This window comes from Ceratina calcarata, unplaced genomic scaffold (genome assembly GCF_001652005.2).
Source record: "Ceratina calcarata isolate Rehan_Ccalc_2016 unplaced genomic scaffold, ASM165200v1 scaffold9, whole genome shotgun sequence".
In the NCBI taxonomy this organism is placed as follows: Eukaryota; Metazoa; Arthropoda; class Insecta; order Hymenoptera; family Apidae; genus Ceratina; species Ceratina calcarata.
In genome coordinates this window covers 294,789-308,718 of record NW_017180367.1, presented here as the reverse complement: position 1 = coordinate 308,718, position 13,930 = coordinate 294,789, and the positions used below count along the sequence as shown (strand labels likewise).

Sequence of the window (13,930 nt, the reverse complement as noted above, 5' to 3'; positions counted from 1 at the left end):
ACGGAGGGCTGGTAGGTGGGGGTGAGTCGTACATTCTCAAGGAAGATCGCGATCTTGGTTGTTTATGCGATACCTCGAGATGCATAGGGGTGCTCCTTTGTCCAGGGGCGGTTTTCACCGTTCGCAAGAGATACGGATGAATAAATTTCGGGGACGCGACATATTTCACGAAACCGGGCGTGTATACACGCTCGGTTACGTGGCCGGCGCGGTTTTCGCGGACGCTTTACAAGCGCGGTCTTCCTCTCCCGGACGCTTTAGGAGACTTACCCTGGATCAGTGTACGGTGATGAGTGACGGAGAAGAAGATGGTCCAGACTTTCGGGTAATAGGATCTGTTTATCGTTTAGCAAGTTGCTCGAAGCACGAATACTGTTAAAATATCGTGTAATTGAAACAATGACATTCAATATACATATGAATAAAGGATGTAATCGTCCGTAACCTTTAATTGTACAACGAACTTAGTGAGATAAAGCAATCAGGTCAAACGAGACGACTCGATATCGACAGCAGTAAGTAGTTCGATATCGAATTGTTCAGAGAGGAACGAGCTACGAGAATAAAATCGCTCGAATTATTTCTGCGTTTTGTCCGTATTGTCACTCGTATCTTCGAAAACAATCTCTTACAAATTGAAATGAGTATTGAATTAAACGTGAAGACATCCATCTTTTACAAAGCAGACAAATCTTTTCATGCTCCTACTCAACTATTCCTCGTAATGAACTGAATTTAACCCGAGATATCTTTATCAAACAAGCACTTGAAGAACTGTTCGATAATTTATTAATGATTGTAATACGTCGAGAGATCATTAAAAAATTTATACGGATTTCCACCCTTTGGTACGATCATCCGAAACACGTGATAATATAAGGACTCCGCATCGTTTCCGTGACGATTAGAATACCCTCCGATCTCAGCATCTAACGGTTCACCTTTCCGCACCGAACTACACCTGAATACAGCCTGGGCGCACGCACAGTCGTGCGCACACAGAGAAACGTCGGCGAGCGAGAGTCAGAACGAGAGAAGATATGTACCAAGAGAGCGCATCTCCTCCGGTCGCCGAGTGCCTCCACCTTGAGAGTTCAGCGGCGAGGGCAAACGCAGTGTGCGAGCGAGTGAGCGAGAATGGTAGAGGGAGAGAGAGCTCTGGAAACGGTGAGAGGACGTATGGAGGGAAACCAGAACTGGAGGGCAGGATGGATGGGCGAGGGAGGAAGATAGAGAAGGAGAGTGGGACGGAGAGAGCGAGAGAACGGGTAAACCTGGGTAAAGGGATGGAAAATACGTTCGGGCGGGTTCCCAAGCGAGAGGGAAGGCACCGGAGGGGCAAGCGGTGGCTAGAAGCGAGCTGGTTGCCGTGGATTGAGGTGATGGGGTGGATGACTAGGCGCGAGAGGGGAATCACTCGACTAACAGAGTTGGTGGGGGTGCGCGACGAGAGGTCGTGGTGGGGGGGCGACGCTCTCTCGTCCCCTGTGCTCGGTTAGTTTCTCCGTCGACGCCGCTGGAAGCGGATCGGAGTGTGTTCGTCGTTCTTCCTCGTGGACGATCACCTCGCGGCGAGCTGTATGATAGTTTTCTCATTTGCTTCGTTCTTCGGGACCCGGTGACTTTTCAACTACGATCGATAGCGTGGTAGTGTGTCTACGAAACGCGTGTTCCCGTTAGTCACCGACGTTATGAAGACTCGTGGAATACGTGATACGCGGTAGTGAGATCGAATCGGAGCAACGGCGGTTTTACAGTGGTTGAGATTGAAATTCCTTCGGGTGCGGACCGAAACGATCTATATCCGCTATTATCCTCTGCGAATCGGGGTGAAACGATTCGATGTACGGTGCGCGGAAGCTGGTTCTCTCGTGGGTATTTGTCGCGTTTCGTTTTTCGTGTGTACTGGGTGAAGAAAAATTGGTGCGTACTTCGGTTGCTCGGTTTTACACAGCCGAGGATATACACCTCGGATTCGAGCGCAGTGTGAACTAGCAAAGTAAAAAGAGATAAACCGACCAGTGAAGAGTTGTATCATTCACCGAAGCGGATACGAGGAACACGTTGTTCCTGGTGGTTGGCTGTGTGCGGGATCGACGAACAGGAAGGGAGGATTTATCTATCGAAGGACCACTTGCTTCTTCAAGCTCTCGAGGTTGGCGAGAGAAGCGAGGACGCCGCTGAGCCGTCGGACGCTTGATCCGATCGGTTCACCGATTCTACGGAAGTACGGTGTGATTCGCTGCGGCCGAAGGATCCCTTCCATCGTGTCCACGTCGTGGTCGATTTTTGTTCACTTCATATAGCCTGGTCCATCTGGATAGCCACGAAACCTGAGTGCTTCTCATGTGTCAGTGACAGTTCTGTGTGTTCCGGTTAAAATCTTTCGTGCGATGTACACAGACCACGCCGTCTTCGTCTTCCATCTTGTAAGTAACATGTAACAAGTTGTATTTGATCGGTGTTTATTCGGTGCGCGATCGATTCCGTAGTTAAATTCGCGGTGGGTGGTTCCCGCGCTTTCCTTGAAACGGTGCCGACGAACGGAACTTGTCGGTCGTGGTCCTCTTTACAAATAAAACGTGCAAAGACCGAGAGGAGAAGGTGAACTCTTGTGGCAGCGTGCACACGGTATCCTCTGTCGTGGAAGCAAAGGTCACGAGAAGCGACGGTACCCGGTGACTTTGACACGTCCCGCGGGAAGACCTCGTATTAGGTCTCGTTTTACGATCCAATGCTCAAAGCTTTGCAACCGCCGTGCTTAAGCTCGTGGTAACTACGAACGTGTTGTACACGTGACTCTGGAATCTATGTGCCCGTTTTGAAGCACCGCTTGACCTCGCAAAGCACACGTTGTACCGCAGCGACGATTGTCGCTCGGGAGCGTCCTCAAAATTCACAAAGACAAACGGTTGCCTTGGTTATCTACCGCGTTTCATTTAAAATGTGTCCGAATTTGGGAAATTGTACAATCTGTTTGTTGAATCAGTCAGTGTTCGTGTATCGAGTGAAAGATCTGTCGATACTTGGCGTATCCGTAGTTCTTAACCGAACGCATAGAGTCGAACCGCGAACCTAGCAGCATCGATTGCTTCGCACATCGATAGATCCTCGATTCCGTGTACAAAACTCGTGAAATTTTGTAGCTCCGACTGAAGACTACGTGCCGCTGACTGCCCCTCGGGGAGAATAAGTTACGGCCGACCGTAAGAAACTTCCGATCGAAGTTGGTGGGAATTTAGGTGACGCTGGTGATCGAAAGCCTCTCGAGAGGAGCGACGCGTGTGATTCATTTATATCAATATTGGAGCACGTAGAGCGATTAGAGACAGTATTCTGTGATGTGTACCCTATTTCTCTTTTGTGGCTCGTCTCTTGTTCTCGTTCCAAACTCTCACGGATATATCGAACACATTGTGTTTAATAAACAGAAACCTCGGCTCGGAATTCCGTCAGATAAGAATGCGCTCGTGGATTCAGGGTAACGGTGAGGATCGTGACGTTCGCTGTGACCGCTCGGCCTTCGGTGACATTTGCCGTCGCGCCGGGGTTCCGTGCTTCGTCTCTCATTGTTTTCTGGAACGGGTGACTTGACCTCAGTCTTTTCATAGACTCCCAGAAAAGCGTGCTTCTCTCACGAGAAGACTGAATTCGTACTGATGCCAACTGTTTTTCTCACCGAAGGTCGCGAACCCTAGCTTTTTTCATGTCTGGCATCGAACGCACTGCTGTGTACAGACTCGCGTAGTGGGAATATTGGAAAATCGCATCGTTTGATGTCTACCGTCTGTCCCATTCTCCGGAATCTGGTACTCCGACGTGTTCTCGATTCTCTCAGGCATACTCGATTTTACCGAAATTCGTTTAATTCCTATGAACGGATAAGTAAATGATTCGTTCAGCGAAGCGCCCGAAATACGTGCTGCGACAGTGTTTCTTGGTAGATTTTCATTTGTCCGGTCAGTTAAGTTGATCATGTTCGTGCTCGTTTACACAAACGTTCGTCGTCACGACGAGCTAATTAAACTTAAAGAGCCGCTGTTTTCGTCGAATGATTCACAGCGTTACGCGCGCCATACCGATCTCGAGACCGCACCACTCTTTCCTCTCCCTTTTCTTCGTCTCCGCCTTAATCTTTCAGATTCCCCGTCGGAATATCGCGTTTTCACGCGTGTTCCGACCGCGAAGACGCACAAACGTGACCGTGCATCTAAAACAGCTACGTGCTCGACCGCGGCTCGACTCCAACCGCCGTGAATTATGTAACGAAAAGTGAAAATTATTTACTTGGTTTCTCGAAGCACGCTCGGGCGTCGATTTTCCGCGCGAATCCACCACATGCACGCGCGCCGCTCACGTGTGCCCCGTTTATTCCCTCGCCGTTTTTATCCCTTTTCTTTTAAAACGACGTCACCGACAGTGGCTTACCGCTTAATTTATACCCCCGATTCATTCCCGATTCCGTTTTTTACACCTCCGCGCAGAATCCTTATGAAACATGCAGAAGACATCCCGATGAAAAAGTTGAGAAACGGGTGCAGGTGGCGAAGATATACGAGGAAACAGGAAATACCTGTACCGTTTCGGGCTTGATCGTATTTCTCGGGAAACGAGTGGCTACCCGCTTCTCCCTCGGTTACCACCATCTCACCATATTTACTTTCGCCCGCGAGTAGAAACGGGGCTGCGTTTTAATATCGTTCGTCCATTGACTAGTAACGTTTTGCAATCCTGGCGTACACACCAGAGGTACCTATCTGCTTCTTTGCTCTCGTTTATGGGAAGAGAAATTTCGTTTAACCGCGGGCTTCAGTTTTAACCGCTATTCGTTAAATAATTATTGATTTTCATTAGCTGAAGTAATACATCATAATCGTCGGCTCTGAATTCCGTTTGAGAAATTTGTTTATCGTAGATCTATATTTATTTCTACTGACGGTAACGTTCTCTTAAAAAAGAATGGAGATTACACCAGATATGTGGACCGGTTGTGAATCGAATACTCGTTCTAGCAAACAATCTATTGGAAACTATTTTGGGTGTTCCCGGGCTTTTCATAGAATCCGAATTATTTACAGTCTCGTATCTCCAATATTGGAGTTTCGTTCTATGTGTGTATGTGCATGAAAAACTATTTCTAGATAGTTATTAAAAGTACTAAGCGTATACGTACATTATTATTATTATTATTTTCTTTATTAAAGCGTTTAAAGCCTCGAGAAGGCTATGTAATTGTTACGAAGCGATTACTGCACATAGTTATAAATTCCCACAGAGTTTAGAATTTCGAAATGATGTCGAAGCGATTTTCGCCGTCAGTGGCATCGCTCGATTATGCTCCGAAACTGACCGTTACGAAATTCCCAGCGAGACTCGGCGATACAATAACACGTTTCTCGCACGTTTCCCTGGCCTCCGTGGAACGTAACGCGTCCACTGGTATTTTTCGCGTTCGGCTCAGCCAGTTTTCTGCCTTTCGCATGTCGGTGTGCGCGGTATCGACGTGACGCGCGATCATAATGTAAAATCGCGGCCTCCGGTAGGTATATACGTATATGTATCGTGTCGAACGCGGCGCGCACGGTGCCGATAAACTTAGTAATGGCAGAAAAATTGCCGCGATTAAGGCTGCAAACACATCCACACCGCCATTTTCTCACAACACCTGCGAATTACGCGTAATTGCCGTTCCGTCGTCCCGCTTCGTCTCGTTTCCATCTCAACGCCGGCGATCCGTTCCTGAGAACCCGAGGGCAGTTCATTGTCTAACGTAGCGCGCGTCGTCGTGTCCGTGTCACAAGAAAGAGAAAGAGCGACCGAGCGAGATGGAGAAAGATTGTACGGGGATAATCGTCATATCGAATCGGAAATTAACGTTAAACCGTGGACCCACGGTTCGTTTCTCGCGCTACGTGGTCGGATCGCGTGGAGTCGCGAAGAAAAACGCGCTCGGTCCTCGGAATCATCCGTGTCGAATCACGGAACTGTTGAATTCCCGCGGGATTACAGGCGACTATTGTCGAGATGCCAGGTCGAGAACCCGTTGGATGTGTTTTACGATTTTACTGGCGAGCGCCGGGACGATCCGCCACGGAAAATCGTCTCAAAACTGTTGCGCAATGGTACACACACCTACCTACCTGCCTACCTACCTACTCCGGAATATACGTGTTATTACCTTGGTCGCGTATCGAAATTACGATCGAACGCGCGCGAGTCCTGCGAACGAAAACGCGAGCCGATCGTAATCGAAATTGTCTGAAACTATGTTTAGAACGGTTCTTAACGATCCTCGTAGGAAGAAACCCGTTCTCCGGGTTCGCGTTCGTTACGTTAACGAGGGTTAGCAAGATCAATATTTAGTTTTAGGGTTCAAGGCAACTAGGTAGCGCGCTTCGGCATTGTTTTCTCTTGGCTTTATCGAAATTTCCGCGGAACGTGGCCCGAACGAAGGGGGCGCCCAAGGATTATTAACGATGCCGCGTTATCGGCTTTTCTGGCGCGAGAAAGCTCTGGTACTCCGCGGCGTGACACGGTGCAACGCGGCGCGTCGGCGTGGCGCGGGTGTTTCGATACGCGACAAGAGCGAGAGACTATCTGGTGAATATGTGTACGTAACGGTGTACGGAGCCGTTGGCGGTTTCGTGATATCGATTGTTTTCACGGCCCCGTGCCGTGCTTTGAAATAGTTGGCGAGCACGAGTACGGAAAATGCGTAACATTATCCTACTCGGGCATGCATGCTTCTAAGTGGTAGGTTCGAGTTGCAATTCGCTCTTCTACCGCTCTTCTCTGGCCTCACCCCATTAGAGATTCGGGGCGCATGTATAAGCTCTCTGTGGACTCGCACAGCGATCGAAACCTTGCCTCTAGTCGAGAAAGTTATCTGAAAATGACTGTTCCAATGATACTACCCATGAAATCTTAAATTTTAACCGTTTTCCTATAAGTTCGCGTGCAACCGGGTTAAAAAGTCAATAAGAATTTTCTACGAACTTTTGTCGCACTCGAAAAATATTTGCGTGCAAACTTTCTTTTACAAGAGGACTTAAGTGATTCGATCAAATTTATTATCACGTGTTGCATCTTAACTAATTTTTCTCATTCATCAAAACACGTCTCTTATTTCCCCTATTTTTACTCTTGATCGACAAATGTCAATCGCCGATGGAATAATAGTTCGGAGCACAATGCGTTTTACGCGCGTGCACGCATACTCCATGCACGGTGACATCCCGAGTGTGCACGCGGGTACGAGCGGCCTCTTATCGGGTGGAAGAACGCACGTAGCTGCGTATGTAGGAGGCGTGTTTGTAAAGTAATGGTGTCCGCGAGCTTTTATGGGCTACCTCGCCCGTGTATGTATACTTACCTTGTGCGAAACCGCTTCGCGGTGCTCCCTGTAAACGCACACGCGCGTCGTATACGCACGTATGCGTGGCACTTTCTGAACACGCTCGATCGAACGCGTGTGCGGCAAATAACTACATGTGTCCAATTAGACACGCGAAACTGTTCGCCGATAGCGGATACCTACTTGGATCGCTATCGAGAACGCTGACGATCTCGAGATTTTGTCCCGCAATTAGACGGCGACGCTGCAGCGTGCCGTGGACGGAGAAACGGCTGCGTAATTTTTACCCACCATCGTTTCGTAAGCCACCATCACTCGAGAAACCCGTCTCCTTTCCTGGCGCGCGAGACTGCTTATTAGGGTAACTGAAAATAAATTGTTTACGCTTTTTCGAACAGTTACGTTTAACGTGCAGCTGATAGAAGTAAATTCTAATCCCGGCGAGAAAATAAGTTTAATTGTAACATCGTCGAGTGTACTTAAATACGTTTACCCTAGTCTGGCAGGGTGCGATACCTATTTTATATGAACCTGGTAGGGTGAGTTCGATATGATCTCGACAAAAAAGAACTGGTTTTATGCGATAATGTACAACAATGTCTCGTTTCCATTCATAAGTAGGTACATACGAATTCAATGGATTAAAATATGATACATTTTATTTTGCCATTTAAAAGAACTCATCTTTTAAGTTTTAAGGGTTCTATTATCTATCGCCATATGTTCACGAGTATCGAGCTTTATTTTTACGTCTCCGAGATTCCTATGCGCAGTTCAAAAACTGACTATGCCCTGTGCCAGACTTCATTCCCTTAAAAGCGTGTCGTTTCTGGGTTGATAAGCGTCAAAGCGATGGGATATCGCAGGGCCATCTTTTCGTAAACGTAATTCGCGCGTAATTATCTTGTATAGCGATACTGCTAGGCCACAATGAACCATTTATGTGATTAATACAGGCCGGTAGATCGCGAGGGCCCTACGGGGCTCTGTTCTTCTCCTTCGGCTTCGAAGCCGCTCTGGTCGGCGTGGCGGCAACGCGGCGTGTCTACCTGTCGCGCGTGCACGTACACGTATACCTACGTATATGCATGTACGAGAGGCTCTCGCTCGAGGTATGCTATTATCATAATTGCCGCCAATAACGGCCCGTGATTGGCGCACTTCACGCTTACCTAGTGCTCTTTTTCGGAAGTTTTGCATCCTTTGGCTCCGTTGCCCTTCTCTTTGGTCGCTTCTCTCTTTTTCGCTAGCTCCCTTTCTCCCTGTGCTGTTCACTCTTTTTTCTCTCATCTGGCTGGCGCGATCTCCCTCTTCGGCTCCCCGTTTCGTATGACGCTTCTCATACACCGATCCGAAGTACCTTGAATGGTTTTCGAACCGCTCTTCGTATGTACACGCGTTCCTATAATACAATCTATAATTTCGGAATTTTCCAATTTTTCACGAACATAAATCATAAGATATTTGCAATGGACGTGGATGCTCAACAAGCGCATCCTTTTGTATCATCTGTAATTTTTTCTTCTCATGCACTGTCTATTCTCTGAACTTCCATCTGGCCCGGCTTGTACCAACGAAAAGCATTACTTTCGATAGAAGCGTGGCTTCAAATATGAACCACGTTCCCAGCCGTCAATTTGACTACCACGACCGTCTAGCTTTTCTCTCGCTGCAACCCGTCCGTCGTTTCTCGAATCTCGTCTCTCCGCGAGGAAGTACAATACCTAGGGACGAGATATATACCTAAGTCGCGACAGACGACACTGGGATTGCAGCGAGAGATTCTCGTACTCGAAAACGGTGGAGAACTCGCGCGAGGGCAAGGGAACCCCATCGAGGTTCGCATTTTTCTCGCTGCCCCAGTCTATTCTGACAGAGTTTATTTAAATTTCACAACGGAACGGCGCGTTACGAGCGTAATCGGCGCGCATCGCGGCCAGCTCCGACGTTATTACCGCGTGACTCGAAAAATGAACCGATTCCGAGGACGAAACAGTCGCGGAACTGCTCCTTATAAACCCGGCACGCTTGCTTCGCAACGAACCCCGGGCGCCCGGCGTATCCAGGTCGTTCTCCTTTAAATTGCATCGGGTCCCGCGATTGATGCACCGTATAAAAATGCAAATTCCTACCGATTCGAATCGATGCGCAGGGCCGTGGTAACCCCCTTTATTATACGCCGCGCTATAGGCAATGCATGATTATCGTGGCGAATGCTATATTTATCTGTGCGTTGCATATTCCACAATTAACCGTAATATATTTTGCACGGGTAGATGATATAGAGGGTCCGTTTACGCGAATATTTTAATACCATACTAATTTCTCATTATATCACGCGTACAATCTGTCATGCGAATTGCTTACACGTTTTCCTAAACATTCGTAACATCGCGTATTTTTACTCTCCATACACACGATCTGCAATTTAATCCGCAACTACATATGATCACGAATCACCGAGATCATCGTTGCATGAATGATTCGTACTTTATGAATATAGAACAGGATTCGACGTTAACCGTTAATATTCTGCACTCAACGAATCTGCTGCTTGATCTGTCTGCTTTCAATGAATCTTCGATAAACGCTATTAGCATCTGGGAAGAGCCAGGCATAAATAGCTTAATAGGAACTGCTTGCAAAACGAATACAAATAGAGGAATACTTGCTAAATAGAGGGAGTGTCACTTGAATTAGCTCTCCTCATCGGCTATTACCGCACGACATATGTATGTGTGCGTCGCGTGTGTCAGAGTCCCGTAAAATTTTCTCTTCCGTGCCATAATCACAGATGACGCGTAACCGCAGAAAACACGATGGGGGCGCGTATATGTGTGTCCGAAGCGCGTCAGCTAGACGTTTGTCAAGGGTTTTAATCGGATTGTATCAGATCGTTGGCTCTTTACGCGTGCGCACGGATGTGACGCTCCGGCCCAGACCGGCTCGCCCGGCGCGTGCAACTGACATTTTGTAAAATAAATCTCTCCCGTTTGCGAAATCACATCACCGGTAACAGAACCAAAAAATGAGATTCTCTTTACCTCGGCCTGTCTCTCTCCTTCTCATTTCCGTGGAAATGCGGATGGCTCGTAGGCGTCGCGACGCGCGTTTCATCGAACGTTGACTACCCGCGTGTGTACCTGTTTCCATCCGGGACGTAATTTATGCGCGATTACGGTCTCCTTTGAATGACGCCGCGTCGCTCTTCTCTTTTACTTCTTTATTGAAAACTGTATTTCGTCGTATCGCCACAATTTATAAGCTGTTTGATCGCCGGGAATTTGCATGGAAATCCCCGTCACGTATGAATCGACGCGGCTAGGATTTACCTCGATTATTCTACAGAAAAACTCTTGTGATTGGATTTGTAAAAAAAGTTGACGTCCGGTCGACAGTATTTCCATTTCGAGGTAATGGGAAACGCCCCGATTGGTTTGTTAACGGCTCGATGATGTTGTTTGAAACAGCGTATTGACATAAGTAATCTGTCTGATTTAATGACTGGAATCTTTAGCCGACTACTATTCAAATAAGGTTTCAGCAACTACACACACTTTTTATGGATTATTTCAACACCTATATAACGTATTCAACGGTACTCGCGTGCAACGCGTAAGAGCCGCTCGTTGTAGTAATATTTCCTTTGAAGGGCAAAGCGCGTGAAAGGTAGTTGAGTCTATTCGAAGCGATGCCGGAGAAGAAATTCGCCCGGTTTCTTGCAGCCAACACCGTTGCGGAATACCTTAGAAGTGCGAGTCACGCATTGACAGTTTGGTAATGGAGACCTAGCTCGCTACCAGATTCAACGACGGCGCGCCTGGTATAGACGTATCCCGTTGGTCGATATTACATACCTTTTGGTGACCTGAAAACGAACCCATGCTCCCTCGTTGCGTCAAAAGAGTGTGCGAACGCGTAACCCGGTGCAGGGCTTTGTCGGTGTGCATCAAGGGACAAGACCCCCGTCCCGCCGTCGTACCTATACGTGTATTCACGCGCTATAGTAGTGCTTCGAAAACGCGCTGGCTAACACAGCCATCACCTACATTCACGACGAAACTCACTTTGGTACACGGCGTGGCGGCGTCAAAGTGAAAACAGCCAAATGCCCTGTCAGCAATAGTGTACGCTACTACCTATGGCGTCCGACAGGATTCCTGCAATCAATATACCAATGTGTAACTACCGCGAATAGCGTTTGATTTCGTAGAAAATTTTCGCATGTTCGTCAGAATTAGATGATCTCACGAAATGGATTCAGAAAGAAAAGAATGTCGACTCCTGATGAAAAATCGCGTTCATTCTACGGCGGTGGCGGTTCAAACAGATTGGCGGACGTGGACACGGCAGCCAAGCATCCAATTTATATTCCAGCGGGTGCCGGGTAAGTTAGTTTAGCGGCGGGAGCTTCTTCCTCTTCATCTCTTGCTCGATGATCGACGGGAGAGGATAAAAATTGTATTCAAAACGGTCCCCGTCTAATTTTTCGCTTAAATAAGTATGTAGCCACGGCGCGACGTGCTTCAATTTCTTCCACAATTCGAGCTCCAGACTTTATCTGTGTTTATTTTCGCGCGTCGTCGTTCTCCGATTGGCGAATTAAATTCTCCGATATTTCCGATATCTTTCTACTGCCTTTGTCTCGAGCGTGTCTGTCACAATTACGGTCCTTTTTTTCTCGTCGGTTCGTGACTCTTTCGCACGTACGTCTCTGCACTGTGAAATCAATCGAGCTAAAAAGCCCTTTATTATATTATTATTTTCGAACAGTGATAAAAATACTTGTGGCTAAAATTAAACGACGATTTCTCCTAAAGGTTTTTTAAATCGTTCGTTCCAACCACAACATTCTCTATTTTATTTTTCCACTTTTAATTATAGACGCGTCACGGTTAGTGTTCTAGATTTGCCAAGTTTGGAGTGACAGTGAATACGGCACAAAAAAGTGAACGCTTATAAAGAATATCGTCAACATTTATAGACGGACGCGTTTGCGACGACTATGTTGCGCAAAATCGAATTCGATTGTGTTCTATTGCGATGATGATCCAATTGTGGTGCACCGCGGACGAATTAATTGAACAGCACCTGTGAAACGTTTCCGTCGGGCCTGTTGCTCTTTTTACAGACCACCGGCGTTCTCCTCATAGATTACATACGCGTTCACGAGAATACTAGCAACAAACGAGAACGAGTAGGGAAGGGATGAAAATTTGCGTGTCGTCAGCGTTTGTCACGCGAAGTCACACGCGCGTGGAATAGATTGACGGGACGAACCTGCGTTGCTAAATGCGCTATCGCGAAGGGCGCTAAGAGGGATAATCGGCGGTCGTGTCATCGCGTGCGTTTTCAATAACTCGCCTCTCGCGCTCGTGAATTCGTTGAAAAGGAAGACGAGGTCGCGAGGAATAAATGCGGCGCCAAAGGAAGGGGGCGAAACGGATGTATGGCGAACGAGAGACGAACGCGATCCCCGCGTTATTTATGGGGGTTGCGCGCGTTTAATGTAAAGCCAGTCTTATCTTTTACACGATTTAAGGGAATTGTAACAGCACGTAATCACGCAGCACGCGTACACCGACAGGCTGGCTGTCCCTTTCACTTTGGAATCCGTTGAAATGCCCACAGTTTTTTCTACCCTTAAATCAAACGCTTCCTCGTCGTCGGTAATATTGCGGAAGGGTTCTCGTACGCGTTTCTTTCTTTACGCTTTTTCCCCCCATCTACTTCTTTCTCGTTACCATTTGCTGCGGATTATGGAGAAGTGTATCCTTCACGTTATAGCGGCAGTTTAGTCGATTGTAGCATCCCTGTAGCAACGTACTAACGAATATGCAGCAGTTTGTTCTTCTTTCTGAGAGGCTCTGTAAGCCAACTCTCGGTATACTGTATGATCTATTCTTTGACGTTTGGGTTGAAATTACTATTCACCATCTTCTATTTGCATATATTCACTGTGGACGACTTTAATGCCAAATTGAGCGCACTGTTATACTGCCTGTGAGCATACCAAATAAATGTGAAGCACGTTCTCATTTCTAATGACTGCGTATGACGAGAGCTATCTGAAAAATTACAAATATGGTTGACGTTTCCTAACAGCGACCGTAACGAGCAAGCGAAAATGGTCGGATAAAGTATATAGGTAGCCGTGCAATTGTCTCGTGCGATAGTCTCGAAACACTCAAAATGGCTCGGCGAAGTTTGTTTCCCACGTGCTAGCTGCAATAGCTAGCGCGCACGTTGGTGCATACGGGGGTGGAACTTGGTCGACGACAACGCGGGACCGATGTCGTTCTCATCCTCGTTTCGCTGCTGGGTCGTCGCGGTTCTGCCGGGCGCGGCGCGGCCAGTGGAAAAGGGCTGAATGCTCCGAGGTAATTTTATTTAGAAACGCCGCGTGCGCCACTGTACTCGTTACAGGAGGTAATAAAACGGGTCGCCGGGAGCCTGTAGGCATACGCGTTGGGCTGTGTTTTCGACTAATTAACGTTGCCCGCTGCCACGGTGCTTCGTGCCCCGTTTTAATATCGGCCTCTTGTACGCGAGGACGATTCGAATATTCCTTACCCT

The 13,930-nt window shown here is 47.6% G+C and overlaps 1 protein-coding gene across 8 annotated transcripts in view; it reads left to right on the top strand.

Annotated features, from left to right (window-relative positions):
- The window catches only part of LOC108631405 (latrophilin Cirl), a 338,358-nt gene that overhangs the window by 72,235 nt on the left and 252,193 nt on the right, over positions 1–13,930 (top strand). For 7 of the 8 annotated variants that reach the window (XM_018035309.2, XM_018035310.2, XM_018035306.2 and 4 more), the window contains exon 1: positions 1,515–2,429. The exons of the other annotated variant lie outside the window; for it this stretch is intronic. The gene's annotated coding sequence lies outside the window, so the exon portion shown is untranslated. Of the gene's footprint in view, positions 1–1,514; positions 2,430–13,930 lie in introns of those variants that run through there. 8 annotated transcript variants of the gene reach the window in all.